The 7245-nt window shown below is 39.9% G+C and overlaps 1 non-coding gene across 1 annotated transcript; it reads left to right on the plus strand.

The window, feature by feature from the left end:
• The first annotated feature begins 7102 nt into the window (after positions 1-7102).
• Positions 7103-7245, plus strand: LOC120099482 (small nucleolar RNA SNORA48). The gene has a single exon (XR_005498653.1). It is a non-coding gene; the product is annotated as a small nucleolar RNA SNORA48 (small nucleolar RNA).

Genomic DNA, 7245 nt, shown 5'->3' on the forward strand with positions numbered 1-7245 from the left:
CACCATATCGAAAGGTAGCATAAGTGTGGCAGCTACCTTTCCTGAGATGCCACCAGGCACAAAAGCTTACTCTTACACTTGTCTGGTCTTTTGGTCTTAGCTCATTCCATCAGATTTTTTGCCAGCTCATAGTTGAACCTGTGAAGGTCACATCTTAAAGGGTGGTGCCTCTCCAACACCATCACAGTAAGTGCCACCCCTACCCCTTGCCACCACATCATGAACACAGGTAGCTAGCTTCCAGTATGACATGTGCCAAACCTACAGCTTGGTCTGCACAAGCTCCAGGGGACAGATCACTGTCGCAGTGCCTATGCAGGTGAGGGTACCAGCCACCATAAAGTAAAAGAAAAAATAAAATCAGTTAAAAAATACCAAAGTCAAACAAAAATTGAAAAAAAATGGAATCCATTTTGTGTTGGCTAGCCACCATTGAGCATGGAGCCTACCCTTGCATATGGTTGATATACCCATTGGCAATCCATTAGAGAAAACTGATTTTACTTTCCCAGCAGCTATCAATTATAATACCTTCTTGGTTGGAGTGGGAATTTATGTCTACTTTCCCTTCTCAGTGTCTCAGATTTTGAGGTTACTCACTATCACTGTATGAAGGTTCATGCATGATTTTAGCTATAATATTGTTTCTTTTATAAACTTAGGTGTCCTTGTTTTGGCTTATAAGTGCTTAGAATTGTAATATATTTTGGTGGATTTTTCTTTTAATGCCTTTGCAATATTTTTACTTATCTCTTTCTATTGATTAGCCTCAGTTTGAAGTCTGTTTTGTCAGGTATTAAAGTTACTACACTTGCTTGTTTCTTGGTTCCATTTGCTTGGAATACATTTTTTTTATTATTTTACCCTGAGGTAATGTCTGTCCTTGATAGTAAGGTATGTTTCTGGGATACAGTAGAAAGATGGAGCTTGTCTTCTAATCCAATCTTTTTATTGGGAAATTAAAACCACTGATATTGAGAGCTATCTATGAGCAATGTTTACTGGATCTCTTGTTTTATTGTTATAGTTGGTTTTTCTGCCTTATTTTCTGGGGTTATTTTTTCCTCTGCCTTCTTGAGCATTGTTAACCTATTTAGATTTAAGTTTTCCTTCTAGTGGCTTATGTAAAGTTATGTTGATGGCCAGGAATTGCTTAATTTTGCTTTTATCATGAAATCTCTGACTATTGTGATTGATAGTTTTGCTCGGTCTGTGCTCACACCTGTGGTCTCTTAGAGTTTGCAGCACATCTCTTCAAGCTCTTCTGGCTTTAATGGTCTCCATTGAAAACACAAGCATTATTCTAATTTGCCTGCCTTTATATCGACTTGATCTTTTACCCTTGCAGCTTTTAACATCTTTTTTCAGTTCTGTATACTTTGTGTTTTGATTGTTATGTGTACTAGGGAGTCTCTTTTCTACTTCTATCCATTTGTCGTTAGTTTGCTTCATGTAACTTGATAGGCATCTTTTCATTTAGATTGAGAAATTTTTCTTCTGCAAATTTGTTGAATATTTTCTCTGCCTTCCTCTATTCCTGTTATTTATAGATTTGGCCTTTTCATGGTCTGTGGCTAGGTTTTTTTTATGTTTATTTACCAGACACTTTCTTCCATGTCTTGTACTCTTTTAGTGAGTTTCTAAATTTTTCATTCCTGCTTTTATTCCATTTTTACTTTCATTCAATGATTCTATTTCTTTGTTAAATTGTACTTTCATGTCTTAAATTGTTTTCAATATTTTATTCAACTTTAATTTGTGTTTCCACAGTCATCATTACGGGTTTATTTATATCCTATTTAACATCTTTGAACATACTGATAGCTGGTATTTTGAAGTCTTCATCTTCTTCTTTAGCTAATTTGCTTTTTTGGCTATGTGTGGGGGTGGGGGGGTTGCAATAGGGTTGCTGTATGACTTAAGAAATGAACTTTCATCTTTTCTTTGCATCATTTTTTTACATTTCTAATAGTAGATAATGTTGTGTTTTATAGAAAAGAAAAGGAAAAGAAGCCAGGGATATGTTTGGTGGAGGTTTGGTATGGTGCTGAGGCATCCCTTCCCCATAAGGTACCAGCCATACAAGGAGTATAGTTTAGAATAGAGTTTATTTAGGGCATGGGGATGGGAGTTGAGGGGGTAGTAGAGACAGAGGGGCGAGTAATGGGGAGAAAGGGGACAGAGGGTGAAGAGGATAAGAGAGCAAGAGAGCAAGAGAGAGAAGAGTGGGCAAGCAGTATAGTGTATAGTGAGTCAGGTATACCTGGCTGTTGCCAGGAAACTGTGGGGCAGAGCCTAGAAGAAATGCTAAGAGATAAAAAAGCATCATCACACAACTATCAGTTTTACTTGTTGGACTTTCTCCAAATAAGCATCTTGTTTAGGCTGATATAGTTAGGAAGGTTATCAAATTCTTTTCATTAATTCTATACAACTATAATACCATTCACACTTTTATTTCAGGAAGTATTTAAATTATGTTTTCACCAAAAGTTGGGAACTGAAGTTTTAACTCATTCAAGCTTTGAAAAATATCAGCCAAATAATCTATATGGAAAAGCCTGGCATCAAATGCACAGCAGTTTGTCAAACTTGTCTCATTGTCAACGCTACATCATATGTACTAAGATTTCTTCATGTGACTTTGGCTTCTCCCAGTATGATACTTTTAGCTTAATTAATTACTCTTCTTAGGGTGGCATACTTCCATAATTCTAGAAACAGGAACTGTCTGGCCCCAAACAAAGATGGTGCCACTTATTTTATTGATGACAGCAGTCTCAGGGCCCACTCATAGTCAAACAAGTGAGAAAACAGATTCTCTCCCTGGGTAAGGAATCACAAGATCACATTTAGATCATGTCCAGCTGGAAAAAAAGAGCAGCACTGAGAAACACTTTTGGAAAATGTAATCTGCCACAGCTAATTTCTGACAGTGAGGAAAGAATATGGACAATAAATTCTCAGTCTCGCAGGTCTTTCCAATCTCTACTTATCTTTTGCTCACATGTGATTTGTGGGCCACAATAACTTCCTGGGTTATTAAGAAAAAAATGTTAACTTGGAGCCAAAATGCACTGATTCCCTTAAGAACCTTGTGTTTCCCTTTTCCCAGTGGCCACATTTTGTTATAACCCATAGAGTCTTGCAATGGAGTGCTAGAGGGAAGAACAGAAGAAGTGTTTAAAATGCCTTTGTAGGGTCATTTACCTGTCACAAAACTCAAGTAATACAGATCTAGTATTGTGGCCTGACGGACACAGGCTTCTATTAACACATAGCTCATATTTCATGCTGCAAAGTGACCATTCCTGATCCAGTTAGTAGCAGAAATTGTAACTGATGCCTTGACCTAATGAATTGGGCCAAAATTCAATCACAGCCTGTCTCAACCTTAAATGAAGTCACTATAAAGCCAGTTAAAATTCACGGGTTACCTTAATGATAAAAGTCCTGGAAAGAATAGGAATTCAAGGCCCATACCTAAACATAGTAAAAGCCATATACAGCAAACCAGTTGCTAACATTAAACTAAATGGAGAGAAACTTGAAGCAATCCCACTAAAATCAGGGACTAGACAAGGCTGCCCACTCTCTCCCTACTTATTCAATATAGTTCTTGAAGTTCTAGCCAGAGCAATCAGACAACAAAAGGAGGTCAAGGGGATAGAGAAGAAGGCAAAATATCACTATTTGCAGATGATAGGATAGTATATTTAAGTGATCCCAAAAGTTCCACCAGAGAACTACTAAAGCTGATAAACAACTTCAGCAAAGTGGCTGGGTATAAAATTAACTCAAATAAATCAGTAGCCTTCCTCTACACAAAAGAGAAACAAGCCGAGAAAGAAATTAGGGAAAAGACACCCTTCATAATAGACCCAAATAATATAAAGTACCTCGGTGTGACTTTAACCAAGCAAGTAAAAGATCTGTACAATAAGAACTTCAAGACTCTGAAGAAAGAAATTGAAGAAGACCTCAGAAGATGGAAAGATCTCCCATGCTCATGGATTGGCAGGATTAATATAGTAAAAATGGCCATTTTACCAAAAGCGATCTACAGATTCAATGCAATCCCCATCAAAATGCCAATCCAATTCTTCAAAGAGTTAGACAGAACAATTTGCAAATTCATCTGGAATAACAAAAAACCCAGGATAGCTAAAACTATCCTCAACAATAAAAGAACTTCAGGGGGAATCACTATCCCTGAACTCAAGCAGTATTACAGAGCAATAGTGATAAAAACTGCATGGTATTGGTACAGAGACAGACAGATAGACCAATGGAACAGAATCGAAGACCCAGAAATGAACCCACACACCTATGGTCACTTGATTTTTGACAAAGGAGCCAAAACCATCCAATGGAAAAAAGATAGCATTTTCAGCAAATGGTGCTGGTTCAGCTGGAGGGCAACATGTAGAAGAATGCAGATCGATCCATGCTTATCACCCTGTACAAAGCTTAAGTCCAAGTGGATCAAGGACCTCCACATCAAACCAGACACACTCAAACTAATAGAAGAAAAGCTAGGGAAGCATCTGGAACACATGGGCACTGGAAAAAATTTCCTGAACAAAACACCAATGGCTTATGCTCTAAGATCAAGAGTCGACAAATGGGATCTCATAAAACTGCAAAGCTTCTGTAAGGCAAAGGACACTGTGGTTAGGACAAAACGGCAACCAACAGATTGGGAAAAGATCTTTACCAATTCTACAACAGATAGAGGCCTTATATCCAAAATATACAAAGAACTCAAGAAGTTAGACTGCAGGGAGACAAATAACCCTATTAAAAAATGGGGTTCACAGTGGAAGGGGAAACCCTAGGTCCTCCTAAGACTGAACCCCCAGTGAACTAGATTGTTGGGGGGAGGGCGGCAAGGGGGGGAGGATGGGGAGGGGAACGCCCATAAAGAAGGGGAGGGGGGAGGGGGATGTTTGCCCGGAAACCAGGAAAGGGAATAACACTCGAAATGTATATAAGAAATTCTCAAGTTAATAAAAAAAAAGTCAAAAAAAATGGGGTTCAGAGCTAAAGAAAGAATTCACAGCTGAGGAAGGCCGAATGGCTGAGAAACACCTAAAGAAATGTTCAACATCTTTAGTCATAAGGGAAATGCAAATCAAAACAACCCTGAGATTTCACCTCACACCAGTGAGAATGGCTAAGATCAAAAACTCAGGTGACAGCAGATGCTGGCGAGGATGCGGAGAAAGAGGGACACTCCTCCATTGTTGGTGGGATTGCAGACTGGTACAGCCATTCTGGAAATCAGTCTGGAGGTTCCTCAGAAAATTGGACATTGAACTGCCTGAGGATCCAGCTATACCTCTCTTGGGTATATACCCAAAAGATGCCCCAACATATAAAAAAGACACATGCTCCACTATGTTCATCACAGCCTTATTTATAATAGCCAGAAGCTGGAAAGAACCCAGATGCCCTTCAACAGAGGAATGGACACAGAAAATGTGGTACATCTACACAATGGAATATTACTCAGCTATCAAAAACAATGACTTTATGAAATTCGTAGAGAAATGGTTGGAACTGGAAAATATCATCCTGAGTGAGGTAACCCAATCACAGAAAAACACACATGGTATGCACTCATTGATAAGTGGCTATTAGCCCAAATGCTTGAATTACCCTAGATGCCTAGAACAAATGAAACTCAAGACGAATGATCAAAATGTGAATGCTTCACTCCTTCTTTAAAAGGGGAACAAGAATACCCTTGGCAGGGAATAGAGAGGCAAAGATTAAAACAGACACAGAAGGAACACCCATTCTGAGCCTGCCCCACATGTGGCCCATACATCTACAGCCATCCAATTAGACAAGATGGATGAAGCAAAGAATTGCAGGCCGACAGGAGCTGGATGTAGATCGCTCCTGAGAGACACAGCCAGAATACAGCAAATACAGAGGCGAATGCCAGCAGCAAACCACTGAACTGAGAATAGGACCCCCATTGAAGGAATCAGAGAAAGAACTGGAAGAGCTCGAAGGGGCTCGAGACCCCATATGTACAACAATGCCAAGCAACCAGAGCTTCCAGGGACTAAGCCACTACCTAAAGACTATACATGGACTGACCCTGGACTCTGACCTCATAGGTAGCAATGAATATCCTAGTAAGAGCACCAGTGGAAGGGGAAGCCCTGGGTCCTGCTAAGACTGAACCCCCAGTGAACTAGATTGTTGGGGGGAGGGCGGCAATGGGGGGAGGATGGGGAGGGGAATACCCATAAGGAAGGGGAGGGGGGAGGGGGATGTTTGCCCGGAAACCGGGAAAGGGAGTAACACTCAACATGTATATAAGAAATACTCAAGTTAATAAAAAAAAAAATTCACGGGTTACTACTCTTCATCAAGAAGCTTCTCTTTATAGCAAATGAAGACCACCACAAAAAAAAAAAAAAACACAACTAGACACAATGGAAAAGATCGGTGGACCATTGGGAGACTAACACCATCACCTTCACATATCCTTCATCTATGGCTCAGGGAACATCTCAGAAGGGAAACTGGAAAGATGGTAAGCTCCAGAATACCAGTAAGTCTACTATGAAACAGTTTCTCCTAGATATGGCTGCATAAACAAGACCAGAACTATAGAAATAGCAACGGGCATGCTAACATGGAAGGGAGAAATTTTAGGAGTCTACCCCTAGATAAAGAAAGTAGATAGGGTTGGGGATTTAACTCAGTGGTAGAGCGGTTGCCTAGCAAGCGCAAGGCCCTGGGTTCGGTCCCCAGCTCCGAAAAAAAGAAAAGAAAAAAAAAAGAAAGTAGGTAAATATTGATTGCTGGGAGAAAGAAATTTAGCAACTCCCAGGGATGATCCCCTTACTGGTTGTCCAATGCAGAGGGATTAGCGTTGAAACCATATACACACAAACAACAGAAATGGACTCATTGGGAGATATTCATGCATATGTCTGTAACAAATACAATCAAAGAAAGAGGCTGTCAATTTAAAAGTGGCAGGCATGGAAGGGATTTGAAAGAGGGTATCTTAGAAGCCTGGCAGAAGGAAAGGGGGAGAAGTGATGTAATTCTATTTCAATTAAAACATTTTTCAATCCCTCTTTGCGATGTTCAAAGAGACACTTTGTTGGCAGTCTTGTTCTTCTATCAGTCAGGGGCAGAGCAGATGGCGGTCCTTTGTTCATCCTAGCTTGATGCCTGGCTTAATGGACAAAACTCTCTTATGCCTAGGACTCATAA

The sequence above is a fragment of the Rattus norvegicus genome, chromosome X (genome assembly GCF_036323735.1).
Source record: "Rattus norvegicus strain BN/NHsdMcwi chromosome X, GRCr8, whole genome shotgun sequence".
In the NCBI taxonomy this organism is placed as follows: Eukaryota; Metazoa; Chordata; class Mammalia; order Rodentia; family Muridae; genus Rattus; species Rattus norvegicus.